The 16,287-nt window shown below is 40.9% G+C and overlaps 1 long non-coding RNA gene across 3 annotated transcripts in view; it reads left to right on the forward strand.

Moving 5' to 3' along the window:
• Positions 1–15,777, forward strand: part of LOC114222349 (uncharacterized) — a 37,182-nt gene extending 21,405 nt beyond the window's left edge. For all 3 annotated transcript variants that reach the window (XR_015766642.1, XR_015766643.1, XR_003611915.2), the window contains one exon: positions 15,313–15,777. This is a non-coding gene — a long non-coding RNA (uncharacterized LOC114222349). The remainder of the gene's footprint in view (positions 1–15,312) is intronic.
• The last annotated feature ends 510 nt before the right edge of the window (positions 15,778–16,287 follow it).

Genomic DNA, 16,287 nt, shown 5'->3' on the forward strand with positions numbered 1-16,287 from the left:
ACTTGGGCCCCCGCTCCTCAGTGCGCCCCCAGAGAAAAGCAGTCAATCACTCCGTCTCCCCGGTCTCTGGCCACACTCCGTGCTCACCCGCCTGTGACCGAGTGTTTCTATCTCTGGCACCCGACCCCGTGTGGAGTCTCCAAACCTAGCAGATCCATGCCGTGCACTCCCACGCCACTCCTCCCAGGAGAGGAAGGGGAGTCTCCCCAGATCTGCCGCTTGTTGGGTCCCTGCTGGAGGAGCAGTGGCCCGACTGGGCCGCAGATCACAGTTTATGGCAACCCCGAGCTGAGAGCCCACACCTCGGCTCCGTCTCTGCAGCCGGCTTCCCCGCTCCGATACCTGGGAGCTCTGGCGCACTCAGGTACCCGCGGTCTTTCTGTGACCCCGAGGGTCCTGAGACCACACTGTCCCGGGAGGATTCCACCCCCCGCTTAGCCACTGGAGCGACGTCCCTCAGCGGAGCCGACTTCTAAACGTTCCGATTTTGTGCTCCGCGGCTCTAGCACTTGCCAGAAGTGGCCGACGTAGGCCCCCTCCCCCGCCATCTATCCTCCCGAATATTGCCTCGGATTCACTTCTCCGCACGTCCTACCTTCCAGTAAGTGGTCGCTTTTCTGTTCAGGGAGTTGTTGCTATTCTTTTCTTCAATCTCCTGTTGAGTTCGTAGGTGTTCAGAGTGGTTTGATCCCTATTCAGCTGAATTCCTGAGACCAGAGGAAATCCAGGTCTCTTACTCCTCCGCCATCTTGCTCCGCCCCCCCAGTATTTCTCTTTATCAGAGAATTTACCACATGATGTTGAAATTAACTGTTCCTGTGTCATCTTCTTCACTAATCTATACACCCCTCAAAGATAGGGTCAACATTTTATCCCCTTAGGGGCACCTGGGTGGCTCAGTCCGTTAAGCGGCTGTCTCTTGATTTCGGCTCATATCATGATCTCAGGGTCCTGGGAATTAGCCCCATGTTGGACTCTGCACTCAGCAGGGAGTCTACTGGAGATTCTCTCTCCCTCTCCCTCTGCCCCTCCCCCCTCTCTCGCACACACTCTTTCTGTCAAATAAGTAAATAAATCTTAGGAAACAAACATATTATCCCCCTAAAGCCCTACTGACCAGCACAAAAATTTCTTCACAAACAGGGTGAGTATATCAGGTATATCAAACTAGTTCCATGGACACTCAATCATGCCATACAGATAAGTTTGAATAGGTGTTTCCTTCTTTGATATAATCTATTCTTTTTCGATGAGTGGCTCATGAAAAATTAAGCTTTTCAGTCCAGAGTACAAAGTGGAGATACCACTTCTAATGAACCTACATGCATCTTTTCAGGAGGAGTATAACTTTGAAATGTAATTAGAATAAAACAAATCTAAGACAACCCAGGTCAGTCTCTTTTGTGAATTCTATCAAACCTGAGAAAGTCCAAATAATGATTACATGCCAGAAATGAACAAATAAATAATCCTTTTACCATAACCTGAGTTTAGGATCCCCAATCCACTCTGAGTTCTACCAAAATTCCTTTGCTTCATGCCTGAAAAAGAGATTCATACCCCATATAAAAGGGAATTCACTTTCTAAAATCTTTGTTCCTCACATGCAAATAATACGAATTCCTTCAAAGATGATAAAGAAATTGGGGTTTTTACTCTTTGATTTGCATACTAACATTCCTCCCCCAGATATTGGAATACTGTATTCAGGAACAGCACTCTCCAACAGAAATATAATGTAAGCCATATTTGTAATTTTAAATTCTCTAGTAACCTAATAAAAAAATAAAAAGAGATGGGTGAACTTTATTATAATAATATATTTTCTCGAACTCAGTATCTCCAAAATACTATCACCTTAACATGTAATCAGTATAAAATTATTCAGGAGATATTTTGCATTCTTTCCTTTGTACTAACTGTTTGAAATTCATTATATATTTTATACTTACAGCACATATCAGTTTCGGCCAGTCACATTTTAGTGCTCAATAACACATGTGGCAGGTGGCTACTGTATTGAACAACACCATCTATGAAGCCTTAGGACATATATGGTTTTGTTGAGAAGATATTAGCACCAGAATTGATGGGTCTTGTAGTGAGTTGAGATATAATATTTGATAATAGTTATCAAGTTCTTAACACATTCTAAGCTTTATTCTAGGCACTGGCAGTATAGATATGAGCAAAAAAGTCAAAATGTCCTTCCTCACAGAGCTGACACTCTGGTAGTGGGAGACAGACAATAATCTAGGCAAACGCTTAAACTTATTTTAATGTCAACAAGTAATAGGGGAAAAATTAAAGTTGGATGAAGAGGATACAAGATGTTGAGGTAGGAAATTTAGGTTTTATAAATAGTTGCCAAGGAAGATCTCACAGAGAGGGTCATACTTTGTTAAAGACTTCGACATTGGTACTATTCCAAGAAAATTATGGTCTTGGATAATTTTTATTTTTATTTTGGTAAAGAAGAGTAATGATGAAAGGTACAAATTAATGTGATTTAATGTTTATATTAAAATTTATATTTACATATATTCATATATAAATACATATATGAAACAGAATGAATAAAAAATAAAAATAAAAAGGATTTTGGGCGCCTGGGTGGCTCAGTCGGTTAAGCGACTGCCTTCGGCTCAGGTCATGATCCTGGAGTCCCGGGATCGAGTCCCGCATCGGGCTCCCTGCTCGGCGGGGAGTCTGCTTCTCCCTCTGACCCTCCCCCCCTCATGTACTCTCTCTTTCTCTCATTCTCACTCTCTCAAAAATAAATAAATAAATCTTTTAAAAAATTAAAAAAAAATAAATAAAAAAATAAAAAGGCTTTCATTCAGTTTTTTGTGAAGGCCGACCATGTGCTAAGCATCGGGGACGCAACAAAGAGTAAAACAAATGGTCTCTGTTCTCCTGGGATTTGTATCCTAGAGAGAGAGAATATTAATATATTGATTAAATACTTGGAATGATAAATACATAATTAAATATTGGGATTGGTACTATGACTTCAGATAACTAAAGGACCCAAACCAGACCTGAGCTAGACAAAGATGTCAGAACTTCCTGAGCCCAAACTGAAGGGAATAGTGGAAAGAACATTCTAGGAGGAAGGAGTAGCATGTATAAATGTTCTTGGTAGTGTAGTCAAGAAACAAAAGTATAGCTTGTCTGGCTGGAGTGAGGGATGAACTCTATCAAAATGAAGCTGATATCAGGTGTCCCATATAGTGATTCAACAATTCCATGTATGACCCAGTGCTCATTGCAAAAAAAGTGCACTTCCTAATCCCCATCACCTATTTCTCCCATCCCCCCATCCACCTCCCTTCTGGTAACCCTAAGTTTGTTTTCAATAGTTAAGAGTCTGGTTTTTATTTGTCTCTTTTTTATCCTTTGCTAGTTTGTTTTGTTTCTTAAATTCTACATATGAATGAAATCATATGTATTTGTCTGACTGACTTATTTCACTTAGTATTATACTGTCTAGCTCCATCCATGTTGGTGCAAATGGCATGATTACATCTTTTTTGTGGCTGAATAATATTCTAATATATATATATATATGAATATACATATGTATATGCCATGAGAAGGTGCTCAACATCACTTATCATCAGGGAAGTGCAAATCAAAACTACAATATCACCTCACCTGTCAGAATGGCTAAAATCAACAGCACAAGAAACAACAGGTGTGGGTGAAGATGTGGAGCAAAGGGAACACTTGGGTACTGTTAGTGGGAATGCAAACTAGTATAACCACTGTGGAAAACAGTATGGAGGTTCCTCAAAAAGTTAAAAATAGGGATGCCTTGGTGGCTCAGTTGGTTAAGCATCTGCCTTTAGCTCAGGTCATGATCCCACGGTCCTGGGATCGAGTCCAGTGTTGGGCTCCCTGCTCAGTGGGGAGCCGGCTTCTCCCTCTGCCTGATGCTTCCCCTGTTTGTGCTCTCTCCTCTCTTTCTCTGATAAATAAATAAATAAATAAATAAATAAATAAATAAAACTTTAAAAAAAAGTTAAAAATAGAACCAGTCTACAATCCAGCAATCACACTACTTGGTATTTCCCCAAAGAATACAAAAACACTAATTCCAAGGGATACATGCATCCCTATGCTTATAACAGAATTACTTACAAAAGCCAAGATATGGAAACAGCCCAATTATCTATCAATTGATGAATGGATAAAGAAGAGGTGGTATATATATGCAATGGTTTGTTTCTTTTAAACCTTTAAAGTTTTACAGAAGGTAACTAGAGAAGAGTTTGTGTTTAAATAATGCTGCTGGCTGCAGGATGGTGAATGGGTTGGAGGGATGGCCAGAGACCAATAGGTAGCACCTAGAGCTGTCCTCAGTTCGGGAACAGAATATACATCTTGTGACCTCTGACAACCAGCTCCTCGTGAAGAGACAGTCAACAGGCTTTTAGATACCATGACTCTTCAAGTGAAGTGGATGAGAGGTAGTCTAAAGACTCAAGCCCTCATAAAAGAAGCTGGTAGATGACTTTGCAGCACAGGGCCATTTGGAAATGAAAATGTTGGTGAGATACGGATGGGACAGAGTTCTTATCAGGGAAAGTTTTAAGAGAATGTGAAGGGAGTTTGGACTGCTCCGGGTCATATTACATTAGACAATTAAGAACCTACTTGTTAGCCTTATATATTAATTAACTTGCTTTGCAGGTTTCAATTCTGCTTATGATAGCTTCCCTTCCCCCACACCTTTTTTTTTTTTAATGAAAATGAGTAGAGTGCAGGAGGCAGTCATTAACTGGTGTCCCCATTTTAAAATTATTTCTCTGGGCCCAAAGTGACCAAGATGTAAGGCCATTAAGGTTCTTGGAAAGTTGTTGATCAATGCAGTTTTTATATTATGTTTGCACAGGTCACATTGAGTGGCACAATGTAATCCATTCTAAAAACTTGATAAAAGATAATCTAATTTTTTCTTACAGCTTAATAGGACAGAGGATAAGGATTTAGAAGGCTTTTTATATTAAAAGAGTTCTCTTAAAGCTTTCCATTGACTGAAAATAAGCAGAAAATGATGCTATGGAGGTCCAAATAACTCGATAATACAAAAGCTCTTATACAAGAAAATCTTGTTGGGATGATTAATAATAATGATAGTTAAGATTTATTGAATGCTAATTACATCTAAACTCTATGTTTCCATATGTCATCTTCACAATAAACCTACAATATAAGCCTTGTTCTCTTTACCATTTTATAAAGAGGCAAACTAAGATATAGAAACATCAAATTTACCTCAGATCATTTGCCTCAATTATTATATGAGTTTTGTGTTATATAGAGCTGGGATATGAGCTTTGTCAGTGCATTATGGGAGCTCATGTTCTCCCTTACTCCTAGATTCATGTTTTCTCCCTATACCCTGGCAAGCACAAGGTGAGTTACCCCAACTGAGGCTCACAAGTGAGTGTGTCTTTTGAACTGAAATGGTGTTGAGTAGATATTCTGTGTAACTATGGCCACAGAAAGAGTTTTGGGATGTTCTTGAAGCTCTGTTTTCCAGGTTGTCCCTGAACCAAGCAACCTCACTGCATTTTCTTGCTCATCAGCTTCTTTTGGTGATACCCTGCTGAACCTCACATAATATAAAAATAGTACACGTGGGCAACAGATGAGCTCCAGCCATCTCCCTGAGCTCTCACAAGCTTTCCTCAGGTGCAAAGACAAATACCTCATATAGAACATTCCCCATTGAGAAGCTTAAACTCTTTGTTTCATCCTCTTGTTGGTTTCCACAATGTCAATGTCTACAGTGTACCTCCAGACTACCTATTTTCTAATTGAAATGATTCCAGGTTATCTGTTTTATTTGAAAATTTAGACTGATATGATACTCATTTCAGTAACAAAAAAAGGAAGAATCATTCTGAAAGTCACATGAGTATGTGGTGATGGGAAGGAAAACACTGAGTTTAGTCAACCAGGACAATTAACTGAGAAAGAGCCTTGGTGCAGAGAGACCCACTACACATCGAAAGGCATGAGACTGTCCAGGACTTCACTGTACCGCCTTCTTCTTGCTTTGGGAAGGAGTTTAATTAACTAATTCCACATAACTGAATTTTGATTAAAAATGTTTAAAAGTTACAGGAAAATCCCCAAAGACTAGGAAAGCCAAGACAGGCAAAGTTATAGCCCCTTTAAAAGCCCCCTCATGGATTGAACTTCTAACTTAAATCCACCCAAGAGATGGAAGTCATAGCAGTTGTTCCAAGGCCAGAGCCAAGTGCAAGCTCTGAGTCCATTTGTGCTGGGACTGCTACCTCCTTCTCCTAAACATTCATTAAACAGAGTCATTCAGTTAGCCATTCATCCATCACTCTAGAGCTAGGGAGATCAAGCAACTGTCCGTCAGAAAGTTGGTTTTTTGTCCCAGAAGGGCCCCTTTACACTCTCCTCTTTCCCTCCCCACCACCCCTCCTCAGCTCACTCTTCTTCATAGACCTCCATGATTAATTTCCCATATTTTATTCCCTGCCACCATCCATGATGAGCAAGTCTCCTCAGCACTCATTCCATTCGGACAAATGACCCTGCAGCCTAAGACTCTGCTCAGTGATACACATTCCAGAGCTCACCTTCAAAGCCAGGCCCTTGCCTGGCCTGCTGGGCTAGAATGGGGAGGATACCCTGGAGGTAGGGGACCCAAGACGCCAAAGCTTTGTTTCATATTCACATTGTTACTGCTACCCTCCTGTCCTTTCTTGTCCCAGTCTTCCTTTTAATTTCTGTTTTCTTTTTTTGTCCCTTGCTGGGGAATTTCTCTATGTTGTCAAGGCCATTTTGGTTTCTCATAATGAAGGGAGGTCACTGGATAAAAGGTGGAGGTGCTCAGCCATAAACTTTCAAGGAACAGCTGAGACAATGGGACCAGACTCTTCTAATTCTGTCACTGCCCATCTCACTGATAGATGGAAAATTGCTCTCTGAAGGAACAGTGTCATGGGATTCGCTTTATTCACAAAAACCCATCTTTGGAGTCCCAGTTGATTGTGATGATGGCTCAAAGAGATTCCTGGCTCTAAAGAACCAAACTCAGAAAAGCTGAGCATAAGATATTGAGGGACCTACTGAGGCAAAGGGAAGGAAGGGGGGAAAACTGTTTAAATCAATAGTGTGGCAATTCATTGTGTTGGGACTTCATCTGAAACCAATAGTTGGTCTAACATACTTCATTCTGTCAATTCTCCTCTCTGCAGGTTTCTCTTCCATCAGGTAATGGCTTGGTCTATCCAACGACTCTCAGTCAGGGGGTGAGGGATTTATGCCACAAAGAACAGTGGAGAGGAGCAGATCACACACGAAAGTGATAAAAATGGGGCAATGGAAGCATAAGAGACTTCCTAGAAATAACCCCCAATTCCTTGACTCATTTGTACTTTTGTAGAATTCTTAACCCAGGCCCATCGGAACTTTTATAGGATGTGTGTAACAGAAAGAGTCCGAAGCTTCCATTCCTGCTCACATCTGCAGCCATAAGCTGTGCCTGTGACTTAAAGTCCCCCAACTCTTTGGGTCCCTAGGCAAAGACAAGTGATAATAACCTGCTTTTGGGTGTTGAGCACTGCATTACAGAGAGGTAAGCCAGATCTGTCTATTTCTGTCCCTGGTCTAAAGTGCAATTCCTTATTGATCCCTTTATAGTCATTCATTAATTTACTTATTCATTCAACAAATATTTACTGATTACTCTGTGCCAGGCACTACTTTGGGTTCCACTGCCAGAAAGGTAAATAAGACAAAGTCCCACCTCTTAAGCAGCATACATTTTGTAACCACACTTGACATTTCGACAGCAACTTTCATATACACTTGTCAACACCTACGTGGATGCACTTGGCAGAATCGTTTTCCCCAAGCTCCAGCCATTCTTTCCTCACATCAGAAGCTCTTTATTGAATGTCCAACTCTTCCCCTGCTCCCGCTGCATAGCCTCTTTCCACAACTCCTCCATCCTGTCCTTTCATTGACTCTTCTGATCTGGTAGGGCAGGGCGCTCTTCCCTCTGTACCTTTGTTCCTGCTCCTAACTTATGCTTGTAATTGACTAATTAATTTCTAACCTCCAGAATCATAAGATATTAAATTTGTTTTGTTTGAGTCACTAATTTTTGATGATTTTTTACAGCAGTAATAGGAAACAAATACAAGGGAGCAGGGCCCAGTGAAGCCAGAGAGTTCTGGAACAACCTTAGGGTCTGGCAAAGCACACGTATAACCCAAAATGTCACATACTAGAGTAGAAGAGCTGGGTTATTTCAGAAGAGGAGGGATCGCTGCCATAGGAGGCACAAATTGAAATGTTGATTTTTCTCAATGTCTGTAGAAAACAAAATTACTCTTGAGACAGAAGAGTGGAGTGAAGAGCCTGAAACCCCATGCTAATTTTGACCACATAGACATTGTCCTAAAAACCCAAAAAAGACTTTTGGGTATGGGAGGGAGATTGAGCACACGGTTTATATACTCAAAATGAAAATAAAAGGAGGTACAAAGAATCAGACCTATAAATACAGAGAATGAACTGAGAGTTGCTAGAGGGAAGGGAGATGGGAGATGGGCCAGATGGGTGAAGGCGAGTGGGAGATACAGGCTTCCAGTTGTGAAATGAATAAATCATGGGGATGAAGGGTACAGCACAGGGAATGGAGTCAATGGTATTGTGATAGCAGTGTATGGGTACAGATGGTAACTACACTTGTGTGGAGCATAGCATAATGTATAGAACTGTCAAACCACCATGTTGTACACCCAAAGCTAATGTAATGTGTGTCATCTATCTTCAAACTAAAAAAAATAAAATAAAAATGTAAAACTAAAAAAAAAGGAGGTACAGGGTGGGATCTATGAACAATTTTCTATGGGATGTGACTTGATATGTTCTTCATGTCTCATCTGCTCCTAGAATCTCCCTTTCCTGGCTATCATGGTATCTGGGTTAAAGGATTGTCTCCAATCTCCATAGTTTTGGTATCGTCTACAGAATAGCCTTACTATAAAAATTTACTCGATTTAAACAGATTCAAAATATATAGACATCCATTAACTAATGGAGGATGATTTTCTTTACAAAAGCTATCATGTGATTCTAGGACTAGGTCTCCACAATGGTCTTTGATTGGTACAATATCCAGGATACAAACTCCCAGCAGAAGCTGTTTCATCCCAAACCCAGTGGGAAGTCCCTGACCCTCACTTAAAAGACTTGTAGTAGCTAGAGTCCAGAGTCAACAGGTTTGTTTCATTGACCCTGTTTCTATGTAGCTCACATCCACTCTTTTTTGTAGTTGAGTTTCCTTTCTATTCTCCCAGCCTCCTTCAGGCAGTCCTGACAGGAACTGCCCAGGATTGCTGAACTAACTTTACTTGCATGTTTTTCTAAAGACTTTATTGTTTAGAACAGTGTTTGTTTCACAGCAAAATTGAGCAGAAGGTACAAAGATTTCCCAGATCCCCCTGCCCCCCCAACAGGCGTAGCCTGGCCTGTTATCAACATCCCCCACCAGAGTGGTGCATCTGTTACAATTAATGAACTTACATTGACACATCATTATCACCCAAAGTTCGTAGTTTCCATTAGGGTTCACTCTCAATGCTGTACATTCCAGGGGCTTGGACAAATGCATGACAATGTGTATCCATTGTGATTGTAGCCTGCAGAGTATTTTCACTGCCCTAAAAATCCTCTGTGGTTCATCCCTCACTTCTCTTGGCCCCTGGCAACCACTGATCTTTTATTGTCTCCATAGTTTTGCCTTTTCCAGATGGTCATAGAGTTAGAATCATATAGTAGGTGGCCTTTTCCAATTGACTTTCACTTAGTAATATGCATTTGGGGTTCTTCCATGTCTTCTCATGGCTTGATAGTTTCTTTCTTTCTAATGCTGAATAATGGCTCATTGTCTGGATGTACTACGGTTTATTACGCGTTCACCTATGGAAGCACAGCCTGTTTGCATCCAGGCATTGACAAGTAAGAACAAAGCTGCTGTAAACACTCATGTACCAGTTTTTTTGTGAATACAAGTTTCAACTCCTTTGGGTAAATACCAAGGAGCATGACGGCTACGTCATACAGTAAGGCCATGTTTAGTTTTGTAAGAAACTGTCAAACTGGATTTCCAAGTGGCTGTACCATTTTATGCTCTCACCAGCAATGCATGAGAGTTTCTGTTGTGCCAGGATTTGGTCATGTCCATGTTTTAGATTTTGGCCATTCCAACAGGTGTGCAATGGCTTCTTACACGTTTTTTCCTTTATACCATAAACTCTTTAATAGCAGGGACTGTGTCTTGTCCTTTTTTGTATCCTAACTCATCGAAATAAGAAAAAACAAATCCTAAAGTCTGCTCACTCTAGTCTACTATGTTATTATCTGTCTGATTATTTCCAGATTGTTTTATCAACAATGAATGCATCATTCACATTAAAATGCAAGCCCCTTGAGGGCAGGGGTCATCAAATCATCTTTCTTAAAAGAAAAATGGAAGACCACTGTAGGCCCTTGGACTCGGAGAGAGAGGGCTGCTCAGTCAGGGAGCAGGCTCCTCCTCCCCGGAGGTGTGCGCTAGATGTTATACAGAGTACGCAGGCCCTGGGGGGCAGGTGTTCTAGTACGTGGCCCCTAAACTCCATCCAATGTTATAATTCTATGACCTTTGTCATTCAAGTGGCACCCTCTGAGAAGTTCTATCCAACCAGGCCTTTGGCTGTAAATGATAGCAAAAGAATGCAAGATCCAGTGTGATATTCTGTATGATTTTTCTCTTCAAATTCATCTCCTTCAATTCTCCATCTTGTATGCTGTGTCTGGTCATAGTATAAAACTCACTGGTCCTGCCATATAATCTGATCTCCCCCACCTTTCAGCGGGACTCATGGAGCAGAATGCAAACCTTTGACCTGTCTTCACAGGCTGCCCCTCCCTGCTTCTTTCAGGGTTCAACTGAGATACTGTATCTTCCACGAAGCTTTTCTTGACCTTGCACGACCATTCCAAGTGCCCCTGCCTAAGTTCGCATTGTACTCTGAGCTTCTCACAACTGTATCTTCATTTACTGTTCATTTGTCTCTGTCCAGGAGCCTGCAAGCTTCTTCTGAAGGGCAGAGAGGGCCCTTTTCCCTCTAAATCCCCACTGACCAGCATACTGCCTTGCATATAGTAAATGCTCAGTAAGGATTTGTGGAACACATGCTCAAATACTTAAATTTAATGAATGAATGATTGAAGGCCTAAATGCATCAATTCAGTGCTCAACTTAAGCCCAGTTTTTAGTTGCCACGGTTATACATCAGTAATAGTTTAATAGATATGGAGAGAGAGAGGGAGAAAGAGGGAAACAGAGAGAGAGAGAGAGAGAGTGAGTGAGAGAGAAATATAATTGAGAGCATTGTGTGCTGGGATATTATTTCTTACTTTTATTCATAAAGGCCCACAGTTCAGCCTTCAGACTTACACTCACAGACAGGAGACCTGGGGGAAAGTGTCCACACAGAGGCCCTGTCTTTTTCCTGAGTGAAGCTCCATAGCAGGAGCTTGGAAGAGTATAAGAGTTTATCAGTTCCCCCAGCACTGACTCCATGCCTGGACAAGGCGGGCAGCTTTCTGCATGGTCTGATTGTACAGGTCCCAGAGGTTTGTCTTCAATTAATCTCTTCTGTCAGCTTGCCATGATGCAACCAAAATCACTCCTTTCACTATAGTAAGACTGTATGTTGAGAACTTCACTTTTTACACACAAAGCAGCTCCCTAAAATGGCTGTCATAATCAAGGTTTCAGGAACGTGGATTTGTCAGGGCTCATTCCTATCGCCAGAGAACTGTGTCCTAAGAGAATGGATGACAGAGAGATTCTTGGTGAAAAATCTGATGTCAGGAAATAATTGGGCCTGAGGTACTGAAAGCAGTTAGAGATGGAAGGTCCTGTGTGAAACTCTGTGTTGGGTGAGGAAGCTCAAAGTCTCTGGCATCCACAGGGGAAGAAGGAGGGAAAGTGAGTGAAGACCACCCAGCATCTCGGTTTTGTCATGGCGTGGTCCTGCTCACCCCTAAAATGGGCTTTCAAAGTTGGGGCACATTTTTCTTGGTATGTACAAGCTATCATATCTTGGTTTCTCTGTTTTCTTGTGAAGGTGTAAAGTTCTCTGTCTTCAGGGTGTGTCTCGCCCCGTTGCCACAATTTAGAAGTGTAACATTCTGACTGCGCTTTTGAAAATAGAGTGAAGTTTTGTGGCTACGTATTTTCTCTGATTGCAAGTAAAGCGAACAAAAAATACAGACTCGATGTGATGCAGGAAAAGCTTGAAACAAACAACAAAATATCGATCGACAGAGATTATTAATACAATATGGTCACACAGTTTTATTTCCACAGAGATGGGAGAAGCTCTGCTAAAACCTGCTGTGTGAAATATTTCTCTCCTACTGGGAAGTTTCTTTCTGTTCCTTGGCATTGGAGAGACTGTCCATGAACATTTTCCTCTTAAAGCAGAAATGATGAAAAAAGGTCAAGTCTTCATAACTAATAACTACAAACAACTGAAGCCTGGACTCCATAAACTCCCTAGAATCTTCATTCCCTGTGAATTTCTAGGTGTATTGCCTTAGTTGTTAGGCTTACTTAATAATTCCTGATAGTTCCTGCTGCTTGTCTATTTGTTCATCTACCCCAACCCAGAGTTGAGAATTTGAGGAAGACATAATTTTCCTGCTGCTGACCTCATGCGCTGTTTCACTTCCAAGAGTAGACTCAAAGCGATGGCTCTCATCAATCATTTGTTTTTCCCTAGAACTTACTGGAAGATCAAGAAATGTTGCTTCTAATGTCTAATACAGAGTGAAAAATGTGCTTTTTACATTCTACGCTGACCATAACATAGTTAAAAAAAATTTGACTAACTCTAAATTTTAAAAAAGGTGCTTCAAAGCTTATGAAGTAGTTTCACATGTATTTTCTCTTTTGATTCCTCTAAACTTGTAACATAGTGCTGACTCCATTTCAGAAATGAGAAAATGGAGGTCCCCCAAAAGTGAAGCAGCCTGCAGCAAGGCCACGTAACTCACAAGGGACTGAGCTGAAACCAAAACTTGACTGTAGATTGTATGCTTTTCACTCTCACCAGAGAGGGAGACAAAATTGGGTTGGCCACTCAAGTGTTTATTATGATGCCTTGTAGAATGCCAGGCCAAAAATCAAACAAACAACGCCCCCCATCCCTGCTAAAGATCAAAACCTCCCTGAACTCAAATCCCCAGAAAGAAGGGAATTGTTTTCTCCTTAGAGGAGGCAAATAGACATGGGGACCTGGCTGATTCCACTCACCTCTGACTGTCTTCACGGTCTCCTGGATCTTCCTAAATCAAGGCTCTGGGGCATTAATTAATCAGGCGGAGAGTCCAGGCATTCATCTATCCTCCTATTCCTGCTGACTGCTGATTTAAAGATGTGAATCCACTCGATTATCTAACAGTTAAGGAGAAGTGAATCCAAATTTCAATGACACGGAGATGAGAGCCCAGGGCAACACCTAAGACTATGACTGGCAATTAATTAGACAGATAGCATCTTATATTTGGAAAGGGCCTCAAAGGTCTAATCCAATCTTTCTCCTAGTACAGGAATCCTTCCACAACAAGCCTGAGAAACAGTCATCAGGCTGATGACTGTTACTAGATGGGATCTTGTGGGTAATAGTTCTTGCCTCCATGGAATTGAATTTGATCCCCTTTTAAACTGTTAAGTCCACCTTTTGGACCCAGTTCTGCCCTCTGACACCATAATGAATATGGTTACTTATGTATTTGTGCTCTTTTCCCAATATTTGAAGTCAGCCCTCTTGGCTTTCTTAAAACGTCTCCTCTCTAGAAAAATAGACTCAGCTTCTCCTACACTTTCTGTATTCACTAATTTTCAGGTGCTTGGACACTCCCCACCCCCCACCACCTTTTTAGTGACATAGTGACATAGAGTCTGTTTTCCCTGCTTAGTCTGACCCAATGTTAACATACTTTCAATACCTTTACTGGTCACAAGCTTCATAGCAATGGGGTTATATATATGGTGGTTGGAGATGGTATCACTCCCTCAGTTCTGTAACCTACTGGAGTTTACCAAATGAGAACTGGTTTTCATCATGTCATTTACCTCAGAAGCCACACCACCAGCGAGGGGGCCAGAACCAGTTGTCAATATACAGGCCACACTTAAAATATAGAATTGTCCCTTTGAACCAATTTTTGCTTCCATAAGCTTTTTGTCTATCTAGTATTGCATCTTTTAAAATACAGAGGAAAAAAAAAACAGGTAAGAGACTAGTTCACCAGCAACTTTGACAAATAGCCTTTGAGAGAGACTGAGTGACATTCGGAAAGTTGGTAAAAGCCACCAGAGTCAAAGCAACTTCTCAAAAAAAAAAAAAAAATTGTGGCTACACTATGTTCAACCAGGCCACACCTGTTTTGAGAAACCACCAAGTGTTCTGTAGATAAACAGAGATGCCAGGTCTGACAGTCTCTAAGGCAACCAGATACCGATCATCATCACACGTGTGAGAGGCAGAAAGAGACAGTGGTGACAAACATGAAACCTCATTCTCTCAGCTACTCAATGGCGTGGCAGCAGCTGGAGACAACTCTGCCTCAAGAGCCCGTCCCACAGCCAGATTCAAACCCTAGGCTCTAACTGTAGTGGAGAAAATCCCACAGTTGGGAAAATATCTGGAGGATCTGGACCCCAACCCTTAAGCAGGCATCCTGTCCCCTAATGTGGACTTCAGCATGGACTTCTGGGCAAAGAAGACAAGACGTAGCTCCTGGCAGTGTGCACATTTGCTTACCTGCAAAATAAAACAAGATGTGTTTGTGGCTAGAATTCATGAGGGTATACACTTGGTGATAAGCCAGTGAGTTTGGACACAAAGAGACGGTTTATCTAATTTGGCTCCCTGATGACTAGACTGGATTTTATTTAAGATATCACCATTGAAATACACCCATGTCCCTGCTTTCTGAGCATTTATATCTATTAAAGATGTGTAATATCACACTTTCCCATTTTGACATTTCCAACTTGTGATATTTTAACAAGAATGACGTAAACAAGCATTTTGTAGGAAGTTGGCAGATGCAGGATGGATCTGGGAGTTGGAATGGGTATTTAGATGCTGCTTTCGAAATCATTGCATTACGGTTACTTCTATGCTGCTTTTGAATTCATTGCATTATGGTTACTATATAGTTACTTAATGCCTGGGTTTTCTTGATCCCTAGACTTTGTGCTGCTCTGTCTTGTTCCTTGGTGCCATTCCCACACTTCCTGGTGTCATGCTCTGCACCTTGTTGCTACTCAAGAAAAAACTGTTGAACTGAATCACTATGCTGCTTTGAGGGATATGGCTCAAAGACAATGAAGATAGACTGAAATCTCATGGCTCAGGAAATGGGAGCACATACTGCAAAGATGGACTAATTAATGAGTTAATGAACCTTGAAAAAATAGAATCATAAATGCCAATGACAAGTATCAGTTTATGAAGCTTAATTATAAACAGAATAAATAAATTCATTGATCCAGCTGGCCAGATAGCAACCATCTTTATTAAAAGGCCTGAGCAGGGTAAGAACAGTTAAACAGAGATGAGTAGAAGGCAAAATGTGTACAATTAATCATGGTGGTAAATATAACCAGTTTTATATCAACACCAAGGCGTGTACCATAGAGACATCGAAATAAAATTCTCAATATCACCTAGTCAGTGTTTATTTTATATTTTATTGTTACAAACTTATGAGCAAACAAAGAGACAAAACCAAAATCACATCAAGTCCTATAATCAAGAAATAAAATAGCCATTTGAATATTCTCTCTCTATATATCCTTTGAGTTTGTCTTTCTCTACAAATATCACAATACCACACATATGCACACACACACACTTTTTTTTAAATTGGGCTAACATTATACATGTTGTTTTGTAACTTGCTATTTCACTTGACAGTAGAGCAGGTCATGTTTTCATGTTATTTAAATATTCTCTATTTTCATGGCTCTATATTATTTCGTTATAATTATGTATCATACATATTATGTATTAATGGACATTTAGGCTGACTCCAAAGTTTTTTCCCATTGTTTCTTGTTATGCCTATTGTTAAGTCTTTTGGCAAGTTTATGAAATTTATTTTCTTGCTAGCAGTATGTAGATGGGCCTTTTATCTTCTACTGTAGGAGGAAGTGTGACCATA

Source organism: Eumetopias jubatus, unplaced genomic scaffold (assembly GCF_037043125.1).
Source record: "Eumetopias jubatus isolate StellerSeaLion01/CBP00866 unplaced genomic scaffold, mEumJub1_p1.0 scaffold_13, whole genome shotgun sequence".
Classification (NCBI taxonomy): Eukaryota; Metazoa; Chordata; class Mammalia; order Carnivora; family Otariidae; genus Eumetopias; species Eumetopias jubatus.